This window comes from Bicyclus anynana, chromosome 4, assembly GCF_947172395.1.
Source record: "Bicyclus anynana chromosome 4, ilBicAnyn1.1, whole genome shotgun sequence".
NCBI lineage: Eukaryota > Metazoa > Arthropoda > Insecta > Lepidoptera > Nymphalidae > Bicyclus > Bicyclus anynana.
In genome coordinates, this window is record NC_069086.1 from 13,002,158 (window position 1) to 13,024,575 (window position 22,418).

Sequence of the window (22,418 nt, forward strand, 5' to 3'; positions counted from 1 at the left end):
TCTCCGAACAGGAATAAAGATTTGGAACTTAGACCCACAACTCTGCTCGTCTGCAGATTGGCGGGTTTAATGGTAATATTTGATTTTGTAAGCATCGTCATCAAATTTAATGATAGTAGTAGGAGTAACACCTATAACTTTCTAACTCAACTCTGGACTACAGATTTCTAGCAAGATTCAGGACAATACAGCCACGATACGTAGCCACACAAGCTAACCGCCTTGCCCAATTAGGAAGCAATGACACGAAAAATTTATGACACCAAAATTGGAATCTTTCTTAGCTAAATATGCCGGCTAATAGATCAAAGAAGCAATAGATAGATAATCAGTAATAAGATAGCGTTGAGTTTGATTAATAGATAATTTTGTGGAAGTTAATTAATGAAAATACCGTAAACGATAAAGAGACAACTCCGGATGCTAGATATAATCAAACATGAGTTCTTAATGTTAGATAACAAATCATTAGTTGTTAAATATCTTTGTTTATTTTAGTACCAAGCTGTAAATGGTATTCAAACAAGTATTAAAGAAGAAGTAAATTATCAAAAAACACGAGAATAGTGAACAAATTCCGATGTTTGATTAAACTTTTTGTACAACGGTGATCTCTTGGACGGTCGGTTACCATATTAAATTTCGTCGCTTATTTTATTTTACGAGGATTTAGCTTTAATCAGATACATTAAAGTAAAGTTTTAAATATCTCAGGCGGAGTAGTAACGTAATTTTTTTATATATAAAGAGATTGTATAATACCTGGTGACCCTACTCACATCTGAACGCCCTTGAAGATGCCTCATCATATTGAACATAGTCTATTGAATTTAAATTGTGAAGCAATTCGAAATGTTAATGTTTCAATCGTCACGCAGTTACTTTTATTAGAGTTATGAATGCATTATTATTCTCATACACGTCTAATGAAAAGTTATTTATTTTGATAATAATAGTGATATCAATACGTTCTCTTTAATTTTGGGGCTTCAACTGTCAAATCACCGTCTATAATATAAATGAAATGAGTGTCAGCTTTGATTATTTGATAATAATAATCAAACCTGCCGCTCATGTCATTAGGTACGCAAGATGAAGTCGAAGAGTTCTACGTACGATCGTACGTAGAACTCTTCGACTAAGTACTTAGTCGTGGCCTTCATATACAGTAGGCGCTAATAAAGATGTTAATAACCTATTGATTTGCTGATGGCGTATCTAAAACTAATATATTTCCACATCACGACTATCCTCTATAGCATACTCTATAGTAGGAAATAACTCGGAGGCTACAACGCAGTTTTGCTATAAGTGAATTTAAATAAAAAGTTTTATTTTACGGAAGTTAATTTTGAACAAATTACTACTCAATATTGTCATTGACCTTCATAGAGTCATCTTCTGAGGATACCCCAGCTTCAAATCGAAACTTTTTATGTTTGCAACTAGATGGCGTTTCTACTCCAATAGATCGGTATTTTCATAAAATAAAAATAAATAAATTAATAAATTATACATTAAGTTCATGTTATTAACTTCTCTCTTCACTTCAGCTCCATTTACAATATCGTAATTACTACTTACTACTTCTGAATATTCCTAGTCCATATTGCGTACCTATTAATTAATAGGTTGAAGACGTTTAAAATTGTAAATATGCACCTAGAAATTTATTGTTTGAGTTTGGCATCTATTGCTCTTTCCATTACATTTTCTTCATTAATAGTCACTTCTCGCTCAACATTACTAGTCTATATTACGTATTTAACATGTTCTGCTGAAGACATTTAAAATGGTAAACACCTAAAGGCATTCAGTAATACTAGCATGTTACCACGTTCGCTGTGAATCTAGATGCATTCTCTTAATGCCATCACGAGCTATTCTCAGCCTAATATAAATGGCCTTATTAGCTACCTATCGGTTACCAAGCAGTTACGTTTAGAATTATGTATTTTTGGTTCACACAATTAGTACTTGCTTCGCTGAAGGTCAGATATAAAGCATTTCATGGCCGAATATTTTGTGTGATCTCAAAGGATGAACCAGCCCAAACCAAGCCCGGGCTATTTTAACCTCTATTTTAAATCAACAAATCTATTGGTTGCTATTTCGGTAAAAACTCTAGAAGATATTTGTTTTCGTTTGATATCGTTAGGTAGCCACAAAATAAACGTAAGCGTTAGGTATTAATTAATGTTAATTGCTTAATAAATATTGCTTGTAATAAAAAATACTTATGTACGTATCAACTCGCATTTTGTGTTTGGTATTGAGTAGCCATTGATAAATCCTTGTTTGCGTGTAATCCAGCAGTTAGGTAAGGCATTTTTAATACCATAGATTTTTCTGGGGAAGTACCCAAAATACATTCAGTAATTTTTCCGTGAAAGAGTAAAAAACATCCAAATAAATGCCGCGTTTATAATATTGGTGAAATGTGTATTGTGGGATAAAAGATCACAGGACCCTTTCCAAGGGAGTCGCTGCGGTGTTGACTAGTCGGTAGGTATTATTATACTACCTGCGCACAATGCGTCCATGACGCATGCTCTAAGCTGAGCTTATAATGGTATGTATGAATCACGCTTTTTCCTTTTTAAACAGCCCTGGGAATTCCCACGGCTATACAGGAGTCGATATCAAGTTCGATGCTAAACTTATTTTAATGACCGTTTGTTTTTATGCGAATTTGTGTTACTTTTTTATTTTGCGGTAAGAAATGACTGATGGATGATGAAATCTGTCAGAATGTAATGGAAAGAAGCATAAAACGTGTTAAAAGAATGGATAGAGACAATTTTGAAAAACATGAAAAGCAAAACCAATTTTAAAAGTACATACAAGCAACTAAAATGGAAAAGATTGTACGTACGTGGATAAAACTAAAAACAGAATGGTAACCAAGAGACTGCAAAAGAAATAGAGGTAGATAGACGAAAAATGGGAGAATGATATTAGAAATGTAGAAGGACCAATATGAATTAAAAAGCAAAGTATCCTTGTCAGAAGACAAGCTACAAACTAACGTCTGGGTATTTAATAGCCATTTCCAATATCATGCAAACACTTTTTCAAGATCTAATTAATATTGTAAATTACATATTATTATTAATTATTTAAATATTTAAGTTTATATTAAATATATTTTTAATGAATTAAATAGAAGTTACAGTAATGTGTTGTGTGTACTCCACGATGTGCAATTCTAATGACATTTGCAAGAAAAACAATATTATTAATTTTACAAAGTAGCCGATGCTTAGTTGTACTTTTATATTTCTTTAAGCACTAACCGCGTTCTTCGATAATACGGAATACCGGTTAGTTCTCGCCATTTTGTTCAGTGCTTACACGATTAAATTCTTGGTTAGTTTTATCCTGCTTATAGAGGTAACAAAAGGTAGGAATCTACTAAGATCTACCAATTATCGTGCGACGTTCGCTTTCTTCGCAAATCAAGATATTATCAAGCTAGACTGTTGTTTTCCAACTTCCTATTTTAGGTGATAGTTTTGAGTTGTAATTACGGACTTATTACGTTACTCCATTGAAACTTCGCACCTTGTAAATAATTACTTGTGGCTCCTATCACATTATATTATCAGCATATCTGAAGTATTAACATATAAATGCATCGTTATACTGAATAGCTATTTCTTTATATGTATATTAAATGTAAATCACTGGTAAATAAATGTGCGATTTAAGCTTACTGTAGGTAAATCTAAAAACAAAAACCGACAGTTGAATATTATTTTTTGTAATACCTTCCGTATTTAGTCCTTTTAGGACATCGTCACCTGGATCATATTTAGCAACTATTCGCAATAATCCAATACATGGACTTTTAAAATCATAAATTTTTCTTTTGGTTTTGGCGTAGGCTTTCTAGCTTCTCTACTTTTTTGTATTTTCATGATTGACTTTATTAACATAAATGAGATCCACTACGGTGTATGCAAGTATCATTAAGAAGTGATTTAATATTGGCTCATACTCGATGTTATCCTTATTTTTTAGTATGACGCTGATTATAATGAGGTCTGAGTCATGCAATGTCATGGGTTTCTAGAATATCTCAAAAAATCCATAGTACTTTTGAAAATGACTTGATCGCATACCAGTAGAGTTTACCACGCCACTACCAGGGATTTACATAAATTAATACTATCTTATTGGAATTTACCTAAGATTTTTTAAATTCTCTAGGTGTCTGAAGTCTAACAATCCGCATTGGGTCAGCATCTGACTTTATAGTCTATCACGCTGACACAAGCCTTACCTAACAAGCTGAAGCCTAACCCCTCTCTGAGAGAAGACTCGTGCTAATGCAATGATGATATTGGAATTTACACAACAACATTTACAATGAATTCGTAAACTATATTATTAACGGCAACATTATTATGCAGATAAGTAAATATATGAATAAATATAGAGATTGGTCCTGGTAGTGGTTCTGGTAGTGTGGGTGTTGATAAAACCTTGTGCAAATTTACGCTACGACTACACGATCCACTGAGATACGGCTTAAATAAATTTAAATGTACACCGTTTAAATAAATCTAAACTGATGTTTTATCAAGCTGATAAAGTCGAAATGAAATAGAGTTACTCATACATAAATAGCTATTTGGAAAACGATTGTTATCGAATAAATTAAATATGATTCATTTAATTGTAATAATATTAGGTAACTACTTAGTTAGGTACAAATTAACTCATGTACAACATATTATGACTGGTAATTGAAGTAATTTGCGTCTGTCTAGTGATCTATAATTTAATGATCAGCTTGATGCTAAGCTTTTCATATTTGTGTTCCTGTCTTTTGAAATCTGTATTGTTTTGGAATAGAATACTTCAGGAAGTTCGAGTTCAACTCAATTTGCCATTTTTAATCCAAAAACCTGTTCTGGATGATGGTTATCTTCATCATCATTATTACGTCAACTGATTGATTTCTACAACAGGAGTTTTATAGCAACTCCCTGAAATCTTTTCGAGAAACTTATCAAGTATCAACTTGGACATCTTGCAAATAGTAATTCACATTTTTGGTAGGTATATTTATTCTGAAATCATAGACAAGACACTCCACCAATTCGATGTATATTTGATAATATACCAGCCTAATATTTTTTTTTAATTGAGACTAATTAATATTTTCATCATACTCCTCTTAATAAATGTTTTAAACAGTACGGGAGTATTTTACATTTTACATGTTTCATTGAGTGTTTATGTTGAGTAAACCCTATTAAGCCTACTAAGTATGGTTCCCACAGCACGAGACAAATTTAAACATTGGAACTAACTTAATTAATACTGATTAAGGAAGCAACCACATTAGCACTCCTCAACGTCCAGGAAGCGAACGGGACTTCATTTAAATGCCTATGTTGGCTCGCAACCAAGTGCCCACGTCTTGCCACTTGAAACGTTTCAGATCTGAAAATGGGAATGCTTGAGAATTTTACTAGCAGATGCAAGACTCGTCATAGAATTCGGTTTTGAAGACGTTAGTCCAATCTTCATGAAATTTTGACCGCAGAAAACAGAGGTGTTATTAGTTATCTATGTGTATTTGTCTTTGAACTACTCATATCATTCAGCTAATAAAATATTTGTCGATAGTGATACATTGTTTTTTAAAAGTCGATGTGATTCCATTGTAATACGTAATTGAATATAACATGTATTCCTTTTTCTGTACAAAAATATCTACAATTGAATACAAAATCTTACACAGAACTTGTGAATCTTAATAAAACCTTGACTAATCTTGAATTATGAAATATAGATAGCAATAACTTTTTTATTCAAATGTCTCTTACGAAATGATTACCTACTGTTAATAGAATAATTCTTATAACTCCAAGTATTATCGTCGTTATTCAATAGAGCTGGAAATGAATGTCAATATTAATAACATTTAGCAGTTTTCTCAGCATTGGTTCATTCATAGGGGCATGATTGTATTATAGCCTTTATGTCTTGATATTAACAAGTAATTTCGTAATGGTCTAAGATCCCACATACCTTAGTATACCCTCATCTGTTAGGTATTCATTAGTGCTATGAAATAAATAAATAAATGATAGTAGATAGAATGATATTCACAGTGACACATAGCAAATAGGTTGCTTAGTTAAATTGCAGTCTAACACATTTTTCATACAAAATCTAGGAAACCATGAACTAGACCAAAGGCAACCTAATACAGTTAGATTAAGCATAAAATCAACTTTTGTTTGACATACTAGATGACAGATATCGGTATAATATAACTAACATTACTTAAATGTTTATTTATATCTGGCAACCCTACAATTGCAGTGTGAAAGCAAGAACAGTAAACCTTTACTTTTTCAATTCTTTTGGGTATATTCTATTAATTAGAGTACGATTTTTTTAAATTGACCAATGAGGGAAAAATATTAAATAAATTAAAAATAATAATAATAATAATTAATAAATAATTTAATACTGTTCGGCCGCAGTTTAACTAGGCAACCTATGTGCATTGTGTCCATGTAAATATTTTCTATCATTTATTTCATAACCCGATTAAATAACAGATGAGGGTATATATTTCTTATGCCGGATCTCATACTATAAGGACGAGTAGATAGTACCTCGCCCTCGGCATTGCAATTCACTTGTTACTATTGTCTTCAATCGGATATAGCAGTTCCATGAAATGACTACTTGGAATCCAAGCTGTCAGTTCCCCTTATCCATAATTATCACTTCGGAAATGGAATATAAAAGGATCTTTTAGTCCCTTCTATATTAATACTAGCGGACCCGGCGCTTCGCTTGGACTTATGTGCACTTCTTCCCTAACCCTACCCTACCCTACCCTACCCTACTCCTACAATTTGTCTACGTGGTGGAGAACAAAAAGACAAGACATCATTATCAGCCTATTTTGTAGGCCCACAACAGAGACCCCTCCCTCCTTAAAGAAGAGGGGATTTAGAGCTTTGACCCACCACGCTGTCCTAATGCGGGTTGGCGGGATTATGGTGATAATGTTAAATTAAAGGTCACTATCGGATGTTAATGATAATATCCAACACCGACGGCTTAACGTGTGCACGTTAAGCCGTTGGTGCTGGTGCCGGTTAATCCCGCCAACCCGCATTAGGGCAGCGTGGTGGGTCAAAGCTCTCTCCCTTATTCTATAAGAAGGCACGGGGGTGTAACCATCAAATTCCCGACTCTGGGCAAGAAGTTTTACTGTAAACTTCTTAGAACAAAGAATAGCTCAGTATTTATTCCATGACCTGACCCAGGATCCAAACCCAGGACCTTGTGATCCGAAACCATGTAGACTAACTACTGGACAAATGAGGTAGTTATGTCATTAAATAATGCCTGTTTAAATTCAATTATAATTTACTTAGTAATTACAACAGAAAAGAAAACATTTTAAGAATAATTACGCAACTAAAATGCCCACTAGCAATTAGTTTCATACATACTTATTTAAGTAAGGGTCATTCACACCTTCAACATAAACATAATTATTATGCCCATCAGAAGACAGAGCGGAAATGTTGAGCATTAAGTAATTAAGTATCTTTGCTTCTATCGCTTTCTGCTAACAATACCAAGATTCAAGTTAATGTGACAAACAGACAAAATATCGTGCAATGGCGTCGGAGTTGTCCCTATCCCATCTCTTTCGTTCCAACGCAATGAAAGAGATAGCGATATTTCCGATCGCACCGCCATTGGTTGTTTGCATCGATCGCCTATTAAAAAGTGGATGCACAATCAGCGACGAAAAAACGCCCCCACTCAATGAGTGCCAAACACAACTTCTTGGCACTCAATTCAAGTAGTCGCATTTGGAAAATCAACCTTAAACTCAATCCTTAAGGTTGAATTTGCTCTGAATTTGGGATTTTATTGAATATTGGACTATATTTAAAGGCCTTTAGGTATAATTTTCTTTACTAATAGTTGTAAAACTGCCAAATCAAAATTGGCCAGTTTTTAAGTGACGTTTTCTACATGATTGTGTCCTTTTAACATACGATATGGTTGTTTGTCTATTTCTCTTCACGTGAGTACCTCGTAAAAGCCAAGAACACACTCAACGAATCGGTACCGTATCAACTCGAGCCGTCTAGTATTATTTGTATGAAACTAATAATTGCAACGCACACTAATCGGCATTGTAACGTAAGCCCTCATTCACAAGACAGTTTTTTTAACGTTAATAAAGCGTTCAAATATAGTATGAAGTTCAATGAAGGTCGAATGACGGCGAGGTCTAGGCCCGATCAAGCCAAGATTAGGGGAGGCAAGCGGGTCATTTGTCCATAGCGGCAAAAATGAGGGGCGGTTTTTTTTTTTTTTTATTCTGTACAAGTTAACCCTTGACAACAATCTCACCTGATGGTAAGTGATGATGCAATCTAAGATGGAAGCGGGCTAACTTGTTAGGAGTAGAATGACAATCCACACCCCTTTCGGTTTCTACACGACATCGCACCGGACCGTTAATCGCTTGGCAGTACGTCTTTGTCGGTAGGATGGTAACTAGCCACGGCCGAAGCCTCCCACCAGCCAGACCTGGACAAATTAAGAACACCTCAAGCCCAGCCGGGGATCGAACCCAGGACCCCCGTCTTGTAAGTCCACTGCTCATACCACTGCGCCACGAAGGCCGTCACAAAAAAAAATGCGGTAAAAATTAAGTGCGATAAAATTTACTTATCAGACTTTATTTTATTTCTTTCATCTAGTTTAGTATTTATATGTATAACAGCCCCCCTAGCCATGTGGCACGTCGTTTCTCTTTCTACGATCGCTAACGCTTCGAAAACTTGAAATGAATGAATAGACCGGTCACGTGATCATGATCTGTCATTCTCATACATTTTTCTAGTTTTCGAAGCGTTAGCGTTCGTAGAAAGAGAATCGACATGCCACTTGGCTAGAGGGGCAGACTAGGCTCAGAAAGCTATTAGCTTCTAGCAAAGTATTGGTTTAAGTAAAGGGCGACAAAATTCATCTTTGCCCGGACCGACAAAATTGCTGGCCCCTGGGCCGAGGCCCTATGGTTACGAATCTTTTTCCCAGTTGATATATGTGCTATGATCCTTAACGCATAGGACCACAGCGTAGGCGAGAGCGCGTCTATGTCATATGTAAGAGATGTGAAATACTTGAGCACCTTATTAAGCTACTTGGCTACAGTCCTGTTATAAGAACAGGATCTTAATTTAGAAAATACACTTACGGTAAAGCAAACACATGGACTCTCTTAGTATTTTTAATAACCGTAATCTTTGACTTGATTTATGTAGTTTAAGATATTTTTAAACCTCCAACTTTTCAGTTGTGTGCATTTTAAGAAATTAAATATCACGTGTCTCAAACGGTGAACGAAAACATCGTGAGGAAACCTGCATACCAGAGAACTTTCTTAATTCACTGCGTGTGTGAAGGAGACTCAAGCTGCAGTAAGCCGAATATGGATTGATACCGAAGGTATTTCTAGAACGAAGTTCTTTTGTGCGGCTTACAGTAGAGTGACCATCTGACCTATTCATTAATTTGGTCTTTATTTAATTAACCTATTGAAATAAATATCTTATCAACTGGGAAATGTCTTCTTCTACTTACTTTATGAATCCACGAAGGGTTGTGAGTAGGCACCGAATGGCATATATTACATAGAATCTCAATTTCACACAAGTAAACTAACATACGTCAAAGTTAGTGAATTAGCCTACTGGCAGAAATTGCCACGTGACGAAAAAGCGTTTAACACTTTGTGTTTAACATGCAAATATCACTAACTTGTTTCATTTATTGATTTGGTATTGTTATCAAATTATTATCACTTTAAATTAAACGGGACTTATTTACATGACCCATCTTAAAATGGATTATTTTATATTTCAGTACCTACCCTAAGTTTTAGTCTAATATTTAAGTCTCTACAAAATCATTGCAAAAAGTGATCCGAATAATATGCTACAACACTGAGCCCACACATGCACAATTTTGTCTTTAATCCATTATACATATTTTATGTATTATAGTTTCCACACTTCCTGAACACTTCGACAGTGTAACGATATTTACGTATTATTTGTTTAAATAACGTTCGTTGTTGACCACAACTAACATTGAATTGACTATAAATTTCCTCTTTTGATCGCCTCATCTTTCACGCGCTAGTAACACGCGCGCATCTAACAGTATTTAATATCATTGAGTTTTGTGTAACTTCATTCCTGACGGGGTCCCATGACCGCACATGTGTTAGTATCGTAGGTATGACGTAGACTTGACATTATTATGTTCAAGATTTAGAAAGGAACTCTGTATAAAGTCAAGTGGAAACTTTAGTAGGTTTACGTCATCAAAGTTTTAACTGTTATATCGATCATTCATCATCATCATTACATTATCAGCCGATGGACGTCCACTGCTGGACATAGGCCTCTTGCATCCACTTCCAGCCAGCGGAAGCCAGCATCCAGCGGTTCCCTGCAACCTGCTGCAATTTGGCTGGTGGGAGGCTTTGGCCGTGGCTAGTTACCACCCTACCGACAAAAACGTACCGCCAAGCGATTTAGCGTTCTGGTACGATAACGTGCAGAGACCGAAAAGGGGTGTGGATTTTCATCCTCCTCCTAACAAGTTGGCCCGCTTCCATCTTAGACTGCATCATCACTTACCATCAGGTGAGATTGTAGTCAAGGGCTTGTAAAGAATAAAAAAAAAACCTTAATGTCCTCAGTCCACCTAGAGGGGGGGTCAACCAACACTGCGTTTTCCGATGCGATTATTTTATATCGACACGATTTGCTTATTAGAGAGCGTAATAAGCAAATCTTCATTACTGAGACGTTGGCAATTACTCAAACCACCTATACAGGCGATTTGCTTAATATATTACTTATTGCGAAAAACATTATTAAAGTCTACTCGAAAATACGGGTATGCAATGTCAGCAGTTAATAATATCTTCGCTGCGAGCTCGGATCTTTAACCTAGACTCCGCGCCACGTTAGTCCCGCAGCTAAAACCTAAACTAAAATTATCAGCGCCTTACACAAATGACAATATGACCGCCGCGTCTACGGGACTTGTTTAGTGGCGCGGAGTATACACGCCAGTTTCAAGAACTGACAGGCGAAATGTCAAGAGACGCCGATGGCGGTTTTCAACAACTACTCAAGGGTCCACTGTAATGTTTAAACAGATTATAAAAAATAAGTCGACAGAATATAAATTACCAATATCTGCATGAGTAGTAGGTTTTGACAGTTTTGACGGCCTCCGTGGCGCAGTGGTATGCGCGGTGGATTTACAAGACGGAGGTCCTGGGTTCGATCCCCGGCTGGGCAGATTGAGATTTTCTTAATTTGTCCAGGTCTGGCTGGTGGGAGGCCTCGGCCGTGGCTAGTTACCACCCTACCGGCAAAGACGTACCGCCAAGCGATTTAGCGTTCCGGTGCGATGCCGTGTAGAAACCGAAAGGGGTGTGGATTTTCATCCTCCTCCTAACAAGTTAGCCCGCTTCCATCTTAGACTGCATCATCACTTACCATCAGGTGAGATTGTAGTCAAGGGCTAACTTGTAAAAGAATAATAAAAAAAAAAAAAAAAAGGTACTTGTACTTAGTTATACCAAAACTACTATACTAATTCGAATCGGTCGAATGCTTTTAACTTTTTTCTACCTGTGTTTGGTAAACAGCAGTGAATCCAAATTTAAATAAGATTTTACTGGACATCTGCATTTGACGATATTTTAAAACTGGAGATACGAGTTCTACAATTGAGTCGCAACTGAAATCAATATTTCATTGAACAGAGAAACCTGAACGATCACAAATTTTCGCTAGCGAAATAAGGTAAATACTGGGGAAATAATAATATTACTACCTATATACCTAACTAATTGGGGGATGGAAGGGGTGCCTCCAGTCTGGCGGCATTTGCTACCCCCTCCAATCGAAGCGGAACACTGAACAGCGTTTCCTTCCTTCCCTTCGCAATTTTCAACTCTATATTGCTTGTGGCAATAAAAATCGTTAACGTTGCGTTTATGTTTTGCACCTTCTTAATCCCCTGTAATAAAAAGAGGGGTTAACATAATTGTGGTGTCTGATTTTAGATTTCATTAAATTTTAGTACTTTATGCACCTTCCAACTTTTTAGGAGTGCATTTTAAGCAATAGGGATGATGACAGTTTTTTAAATTGTATATAAATTAAGAGTATGCTAATAGTAAAGCAATTTTGTTAAAGTAACAAGGTATCTGCGATCATTACTTTCGGAGCTACAGGGATTTAAAGGGTCAGATTTGCGGCGCTGCCGCGGATCCCTGAAAAACGCTCCATACAAAATGGCACGAGTTAGTGACGTCGTTGGCTCGCTGATCGTTAGATTTGTATGGGCGTTCAAACAAAATTACTAATATCTTTGTTATTTGTGCGTTTATGTTAATAGTTCATTTATTGAAAAATGTCACATTTAATGTAAGGCAGCTAAAACTGTATGAATTTTTATCTAATTACGATAAAAGATTTTCATTAGATTTTGAAATTTTATAATCTTATTTATATTGCAAATATCCAGTCAATCTTTGCTTTTTATGTATAAATTAGTTAACATTGACCTTATTTATCCGAATTTATTGTAAAAATCAATATATTCCAACCTAGTCATCATCCCCATTAAAATCTCGTGTCTCCAAAGGAAAAACATCGTAAGGAAATCTTGAATCTTTCTTCATTCTGCCTATCCGCATTGGGCCAGCGTGGTGGTCAATTTGCCTAACCAATCTTATTTTGAGATTAAGAGAGCCGAATAAGAATGGGTTGTTAATGAAGGATCTGCAATCCATATCCGCTCTCCTATAAGGAAGGAAACCAGGTCCTGTGTGCTGTTAAAAAAGGCTGATAATAATAAATTTTATTTCCAAGGTATTCCGATGCCGTGTGGAAACCTGTTAGTAGTATACGGTAAATAAACTGTACTTCTTCCAAGTTAGCGCGATACTATCTTAGACGTCACTTAACATCTGATGGCATCTCAGTCAAGAAAAAAAATTACATTTAGTGTATTTATTTTCACTGCTTTGCGACCAAGCAGAAATACAAAACTCTATACAGGATGCTCGGGAGTACTTTTCATAACATCAAGTCCACTTAGCCGAACTGCATAACTAATTTTTTTTTAACTAAACAAACAACAAAGTAATGTAATTCGAATAATTCCGACTATCCATGTAACACCGCCTTAAATCCTTGCATTTTAAAATACGTAATCGTAGTGGTAAGACTCTCGATATCGACGAGATTGCAACTGGCATTCCACAGTTCACTCGTAAGCTACTTCATGATATTTATCAATGAATAAGTTTGGCTAGATATATAATATATGGATGTGATACAAGGAACACAATATAAAATACATAGACTTATGGGGAATACTCCCGAGCACCCTGTATAACTGATCATGCGACGCAAACTGGGCTGGGCTATACTCATTAACCTGGTTTCATGCACAACAAAATTAAACGTGACACAATGAAGTAGATCGATGATACTATCAACTATTGTGTTGGCTACTTATTTCTATTAAGCTAGACACCGCTCTATCAAAAATAGAATTCAATTGAGCGGTTAGTAGTGCAGGCCAGTCGAAGACAAAAGATCCAGAGGCCGATATCCAACCCACTGTACGGATTTAGTCAAGGCAACACAATCATCCATGGTGGAGTCATCCCATAATCCCATAATGCAGCCGCGAAAGCGTCGCTATTCGCTGCAACCACGACCACTCTGCCAAGGAAGGACATATCCCATGCCGTGCATCCAACCCCTTAAACACCATGATCCTTAGAACCCAAGATCTGATCCTCATATACGACACATCTCATCACTTTCGTTATTCTAGCCTAGTAATATAGATAATAATGTAATGATTTAAAAAATAAAAACCCGAGTGCCTAACCTGCTCGCACCTAGTCATCCGCCTCGCGTATTTTGTATAGCGATTACCTAAGTGTAGGTTATTTTTAATATGGCCATGATATACCATTTTGAAATCTCTTGATGAGCCCTTGAATTTGAAAAAATATTTTTTTTTCACCTCGAGTCTATACTACCATCATTGTGCTTTCCGGTGCGAGGTCACCCATCACGTTGGGACCTCAACGTCCATCAGCTCTTCGAGCTATGTGGCCTGCCCATTGGCACTTCAGCTTCGCGACTCGCTGAACTGTTTCGTCTGCGGATCTCCTAATTTCTGATTCGATCACAAAAGTAATATCTAACAACAAATCCACCCACGTTCATCGTTACGCACAATTTCAGGAACCAGATTTAAAAACCAGCTCCACAGTTGCTTTACCACTATGTTACGATTAGAAAGTGCCAATTGCTAGCATGGTGAGTCGACAAAAGAAGATAGATATGATTCAAATGACCAACATGAAACTAAATACAAACGAATGTCGATTGTCGTGAGTTAGAAAAAGATCGTTAAAGCATTGTTGAGCACAACACAACGTGGGTGAATAGTGAATTATGTAAAAAATGTAATAATTTATGATAATTCGCTCTATATGTATACTTGCATGTGCAATAAACTGAAACGGTTAACAATATTCAGTAAATCAACAATAATAGTTTTGACCTTGTAGTTGCTTTGTTGTCTATTTCGAACGTCTATTCGTCTGTCACTGTAGACATGCTTGAAAAATCATTGATTTAAGCGACATCAACGAATTTTAATTTAGCTAAACTACTTGTTACCCGATTGCAAGAAGGGTTATGTTTTTCGCGCGTATCTTGTAATGTATGTATGTAAGTCGTCGTTATCAACCCATATTCGGCTCACTGCTGAGCTCGAGTCTCCTCTCAGAGTGAGAGGGGTTAGGCCAATAGTCCACCACGCTGGCCCAATGCGGATTGGCAGTCTTCACAAACGCAGAAAAATAAGAAAATTCTCTGGTTTCTTCACGATGTTTTCTTTCACGTGTTGATGTTGTTTGTATGGGGGCCAGCGTGGTGGACTATTGGCCTGAGCTCGAGTCCCCTCTCATTCTGAGAGGAGACTCGAGCTCAACAGTGAGCCGAATATGGGTTGATAATGATGATGATGATGAAGTTAAACAAAACCAACACGACGACTGTAAAACCATTTTCAAAGTTAGTGAATTAACGTGCTGGATGTGTAGTGGTGCAGTAAAAATGAACTGATGATGAAAGATATTTCAGCAAAGGAAGTTATACGCACAGCTGGCTATCATTGCGTCAGCGCAGACGCACATGTGTGTGCACAAGTTTTAAAATAAGTTATGGCTAATCCCCGTCTGTACTGGGTGCCGTGGAATGTAGTCGGTGCATTGTTCAGTTATCTAAACACCATAAACCGGCGAACAGTACTATAGAACGAAAGCCTGCGGTTATCAGACCTACCGCATTTTATGAAGGATGATTTAGCAGTCAATTCATTAGATTTATCAATCAATTAAAATCACGCGAGTCCCTTCGTCAAAAGTTTAAAGAAATAGGTATACTAACAGTAGCCTGTCAATTTATATATAACAGTATAGTATATGTAAGACAAAATATTAATTTGTACAAACGAAAAGGAGATTTAAACCCACGTCTTACTAGACACGGGCATAAGTTAGTTATTTCTGCATATCGTCTCCAAAAAGTAAAAAAATCTTTTGTAGGTTTGGGTGTACTCTTCTATAATAAGATCCCCAAGACTGTAATGGACCTGCCAATGCATAGCTTTAAGCAATGTGTTAAAAAACATTTACTTAGTCGAGGGTACTACAACATTGATGAGTTCCTTAATGATAAAGATGCTTGGAGCCCGTTGGATCAGCTTCCACCTTCACACAGGAAGTAAAACTATAAGAAATGTAAACAGTAATTGTTATCAAGTGTAAATTATAATACTGTATGACTTTTTCAAAAGAGCAACTGTTGAGTTTCTTGCCGGTATCTTCTCAGCAGAACCTGCCTTCGAAACCGGTGGTAGAATCTTTACAAATAGTCAACTGACGTGTCAAAAGTGCTTGTAAACTGAGCCTACTTGAAATAAATGATTTTTGATTTTGATTTTTGAGTTCATGCTCCTATCGCCGTACATGTTAGTCTGTAAATATAAGAATAAAACGATGTATTGATATATTTATTACACTGATTAAATTGTATCAGTATATAAAAAAATACTAAAAAATAGATTGTTAGCTTTATGAGGACTTCATTGAGAACATGATTTCTCATAAGTACTATGCCAAGCAAAATATTAAAAAAAAAATGCTTCCATACCTACTTGTCTATGGTAAGAGCAGCCTTGCAAAGTTTTAACCTTCGTATAATATTTTTTACATAAAAATGGAACCTACTTCAAATCCGTATTTAATTTACACACAAACAAAATTATATACAAACACAAAATTAATAAACCAATCATATCAAACAAAATAGACTTTCAAAATTGGTTAATAAATGATGACGTTAAATAAGGTGACAAACAAAACATACGAATCGAATTGAGAACCTCCTTCTTTTTTGAAGTCGGTTAAAAATGAGGCATGTCTAGCTACTGCAGGCCCTTAGTCAACTATATAAGAAACTATTGACCTGCCGGTAATGCCTTTACGATAAACGTCGAGCTTTACAACTTAACCATACCGCATTCTTTTGAAATTATCTAATTATGCGCGCGACTGTACGTCCACAGCTTTTAACAGTATAATAGTATACTTGGTGCTGGAGATAGGCTTTGAGGAACTATTATTAATATGTCAGAGGTACCTCTCATTGCAAATTGATACAATCTATAAATATCAATTAAATTGTAGTAGTTGGTTGAGACAATTATCATTACTTGTTCTATAACAACAGCCATTTCTATACCTAGCAACATAATAATTTTAAATAGTTTAGAAAACTAAAAAAACACACCTTTAACACGCACTAAAAATTACAAATATTGGATTTAAGTCACTATTTTTTTTTATATTCCTGACAGCAAATCCTTTCATTTAATATCTATATCATGGAGTTGGATTTCAAACAGCCAGTCTGCCATCTTATGGAGGCCGCCATATTGGATTTGTAATGACGTTTCTTAGGCAGTCATGTATTCAGAACTCAGAGCGTGTGCAAAATTTCATCCTACACGAAGACCGGGAAGTGGGACAAATTAGGATTCCAAGATTTGTCTTGTCTACATAGTTAAAGTGATTGGGGAGGCCGTCATATTGGATTTGTATTGATGTTTCTTAGCTAGTCATGTATTGTCATCAGAACTCCGACGTGTGCAAATTTTTTTATAATCGAAAACCAGGAAGTGGGTCAAATTAAGATTCCAAGATTTTCTTATATAAATAGTTACAAGTAAAGCTAATATAAAGCGTGTAAAAACCTTCATTAATAAAGTTAAAATTTTTCCTGCACATTATCTATAAAACTAGGTACCTTAAAATTATCTAAAAATAATTATAAAATTGTCATGTTCATTCGATACAATCATTAGTTTTACTGGTTAGTTTAATTTGTGAAAATCTTTAAACTATTCTCTAAAAATCTCTTAGCACTAAACTATTTTTTTCTAGTGTTTACATAAATCCGATGCATAAAGTACTTAAATGCAGACCCAAAACTATTTGTAAACATAAAAGTACACAAAACGTTACATACTCGTAAATCAATAATAGTATTGAAATAAAATAATTATCATTTATTTTTATTCGTATTCGTAAACATCCAAATCAAGGAACCTAATGATGAAGAAACCTGGTACAACTTTCAAAAGGCTCAAGAGACGAGCACCACAATTATTATATTTTATACAATTACTAGCGGACGCCCGCGACTTCGTCCGCGTAAAAATTGATGTAAACTTCTCTACCTCTACCTTACCCTGCTCGTAAACCTACCCAACCCTACCCTACCCTACCCTACCCCTACCTTACTCCTACCCTACCGCTAACGCTAACCCTTCCCTCCCCCCACCTTACCCTACCCTAACCCTACCCGTAACCTACCCATACCCTATCCTACCCTACACCTACCTTATCCCTACCCTAACCCTACCCTACCCGTACCCTACCCCTACCCTACCCTACCCCTATCCTACTCCTCCCCTACCCTATACGTTCCATATCCTTCCCCTACCTCTACCTTGCCCCTACCCTACACTACTCCTACCTTATCCGTACCCTACCCTACCCTACCCTACACTTTCCCTAAATTACCCCTACCCTACCTCTATCCTACCCCTTCCCTACCTCTATCCTATCCCTACCCTCAACAAAATTGGTCCAGCCTTTTGTGCGTGGTGCAATGACCAAAAGACTATAATTTCCCAAGCGACTTCTATGCTAATACTATAAAGAGGTATAGTTTGTGTGGTTGTCGGGGGTAATCTCTGGATCTACTGGACCGATTTGGAAAATTCTTTTACCAATAGAAAGCTACATTATTTGCGAGTGTCATAGGCTATGTTTGGTCCTCATATTCATACGGGAACGGGAACCACGTAATTGAAACCGCGGGGCGTCATATAGCGGCATTTCTGCGACTTTCAGAAATTTTGTATTATCTCCGAAACTATATAACTAATTAACATACTGTAAAGGGCAAATCTTATCTCTATAATATCCTTGTGATTATTAAATAATTTATTTTGATAAGGATTTAAGTTTAGTTGTGTAAATAATGACGTAAACCTTAGTTTAAAATTTAAATAATTTATTAAAGTACTAAAGGTACTATATCTGCTAAAATATAAAAGATAGATATATGGTGTCGCGGACTTTTTTGTAGAACTTTTAAAGGTTCAAAAAGCCTCCATACATTTATTTCAGTTATACGCAATGGTTGAGGCAGCGCATGCGAATAAGTAAGTTTTTCGGTCTGACCTGTAAGAGAAAACCCGCGATATCTCAGTAGTTATATATGATAGAAATATAAAATATAGCCTATAGCACTCCCCGATAACGTAGCATTCTACTGGTGAAAGAATTTTTAAAACCGGTCCAGTAGTTCCGAAGATTACCCAATTTCAAAAAATTGTTACAAACTTACAAACTTTACCTCTTTATAATATTAGTATAGATTATATTTGGGCAAATCACTGAATTTTACTTAGTACAAATACTTAAAATCCAGCTAAATGTCTTACTACAGATTGCAGGAATAAGGAAAGACTAAAAAAAAATATTTTTATCACATTTTCGATAAACTTAATAAAGTACTCGTAAATATTGCGATCACTATTTTTATAGAATTCCAGAGAGCTGAGATCTGTTAAAAAATCCTTGAGAAAAAACGAACAAGATTTCTAATGAGCTTAGTGTCGTTCGATGTTAATCCTGGCTTGAGTTTCTTCATCGATTTATAAATCAAGTGGCCATTTGAGAAGTTACTCTAAGCCGGATCCATTAGACGCGGGTTAAGCTCTTAAAAAAGGCTTTTATCACGAGGACTACAAACAATTTATATTTATAAAAAAAAAAACATATTTAAAAATCCCGATAAACAAGAGAGAAGTTTTGGAGCTTAGAAAGAAAGAAAGTCTATTTAAGATACAATGTCATAGAAAAGAATAAAGTAGACATAACAATAAAACCAAATTGAACAACTAGTGTGATGTGATCCTAAAAGGGTCTCCATTCGTCAATATGCTGTGTCTTACAAACAAAATGCTGAGTGGAGACACCGCCCTGTTATTCCGGGGAGCCTATTGGTGCCGTTTGGACGGTATATTAAAACCTCTTTTAAGGAGAGAGGCCTTTAGTGGGTTATTGAAGTTGGTGATAATGATTTTAAAATCAATTGTTGTTCGTTAGTCTCGATAGCTATAACAAATATAAATATTGTATAGATGGTAGATCCTCCTCTTTGAAAGTCGGTTATAAATGGTTTGACCAAATAGTTCCAAAAGAATTGTTTTAGTTTGTTTTGAACGGATTGTTTGTATAATAAATTGTTTGCCTTTGTCTGGAAGAAGGGGTTCATCGACCAGTTTAATATGAACTTTTATATAATACCTAACTATTATATTACCTATCTACAATTTGTTCAAATTTATGTAAGGTAGTTCTAAATTCTTTACTTAAATTGAAAATTTATGTACACTTTAAGGGAGACATTTTCATTTTTATTGTAAAACCATTTTGTGAAAATGAAAAATTTAGTGTAAGTAGATTTAAGGGCAAAAATCAATAATTACAAATTTCAATACTTGTTAACCAGGTGCTTCATCATTCATATGTAGGTTATCCAATTGCCGAATTTAGTGTACCTATTCAATGATTGTTCGAAGCAAACAATTGGAAACTTTCCAGCTATTAGTTACCCTGTTTGAAGTTGGCAGTACATAACTATATGTACCTTAGTTACACAATTCCCATTTAGAGTCCGTCTGGTCGGTGGTGCGTATGTACCTACCGGTCTATTGATTTGAAACAGCGACAGAGGGGGCGTGATTCGTCCGTAGCGATATAACTACGAGCTGCTATGTCGTGTCGAAACGACATCTCGTTAAAATTCATAACACCATTTTTTACGTAAACCCCAGCTGCTAATGTCTCGTCAAACGCTACTGGCTGTAAACATTCAAATTTTATAGACAAAACGCAAACAGTTTTCACTTTTCATCTCCGCAAAAGAACGTTTGTGTTTCGAATTGAGCAATTCTTTCAACCATAAAAGACGAGAATGCAATACGTCGAGGACGTTACTGTAAAATATAAGTTAAAAGTTCGTAAATCCAGATGATATGTCAACATTTCGCAAGCATTGTGGAGCGAACGTGTCGGGTCAACCATTATGGATGGGTCTTTTAGATGCCTCGAGAAGATTGCGTTGTTTCATCAATCTCAAACAACATCTGGATAACGAAATGTTGCACCTCGCATTTTAGAGCAGTCACATTTTTGTGAACATAATTTGGCTGTTTATTAGACATCTTTATTACCGGCATCATTATATCCATCATACGTATAAGTATATAATGTTTTTGTTGTACTACAGTTTTTTGCATTCCAACGTACTCAAGCTTGAAGTAAGCAGCTACGTCAGACCAGATTTTAAATTCAATGTGTTCAGAATAGACTATTATTATCCAACGACTTGTACGTAACTCAGTCAAATCCAGCACAATAACCTTTAGCTTAAGATCATGAATATCTACTACATCAAAATATTTAGAAAATATCGTAAATTTAGACGAAGGATGTACCTATCTATATAAGTACGTACTTCTAACATTAACTTCTTGTTTTAGATGTACCGTACACAGAATGTTTAAATCAACTAAGTGCCTTTTTACAGTTTTAAGAAGTTTTACCAAAAATCACCTTATATTATAAAAAGCTCCATAGTATATTGTCTTCGAGAGTACGAAATCCGGCAAAGTATTCACAATTTTCGCTTTCGCTTGGATTGTTAGCGTGTTTCCAGTACCTATTATCGGTGCTCATTAGCATAACACGTTGAAAAATTGCATTACTCCTCTCGTAACGGCACCGAGATGTGTTTAAAATCAAAAATGATAGCCATAATGACTGATAATACCATCAAACGTATAACTTACCGAAGTGCTATGTTTATTCCTCGTTCCACGGATGATCCGAGATAACATTGGCGAGAAGGACGAGCCAGGATGCACACTGTCGGGTTGCACGTTAAAAATAGTGGCACTCTCCTAAAATATCGTTATAACAGCGATGTTATGCATTTGTATGGCGATAATGCAAGTGTCTATAAAACGCGGCACAAAAGTCGGTACACAGGCGCCCCGAGTGGCGGTACGCGACGAACTGTTGGCTGAGTCTGTGTACTCGTGTGTTCGGGTAGGAAACACAACGCTCCGGGACGAGGGACCGTGAAAGGGCCACAACCCGACGCCGGCGTTTTTTGTGCCCATCTAATATTAGCAACAAACACCCGTCTGGCTTACTTCTTCGAAAGGAGTGAATTACACTTTGTTGCTTGTATGCCAAAGTCGAATATGTGCTGGGACGCCGATGAAAGTAAAACCGATAATTGCTAATGCACTAGACGATTTATTCGTCGATGGGTAAAAGTTTAAAGCTCTGTGTTATTGGTTAGATTATTCTACCACAATTCTAAATAATACTTGTACCAATAAGATTGAAGATAAAGGGATTTTCACGAAAAAGAAAGAGTTTCTAAATTTTCAGACTATATCTACAATATTCATTTCAATTTTTAGATAGGTAATCGAGGAAAGAATATGCCTTCACGAAAAGGATATACTCTTTAAATATTTCCTTGGTTACTGGATGAAACTGAATTTGTAGAACATGGCTGGCCCCTTAGATGATATAATATACGTAGACTTCGTTGCACAATCTGATACAGTCATGATAC

At 36.0% G+C, this 22,418-nt stretch overlaps 1 protein-coding gene across 1 annotated transcript in view; it reads right to left on the reverse strand.

Moving 5' to 3' along the window:
- The window catches only part of LOC112050168 (beta-1,4-glucuronyltransferase 1), a 111,275-nt gene extending 89,412 nt beyond the window's left edge, over nucleotides 1-21,863 (reverse strand). The window contains exon 1 of the mRNA XM_052891427.1: nucleotides 21,619-21,863. The gene's annotated coding sequence lies outside the window, so the exon portion shown is untranslated. The remainder of the gene's footprint in view (nucleotides 1-21,618) is intronic.
- Between the last annotated feature and the right edge of the window lie 555 nt (nucleotides 21,864-22,418).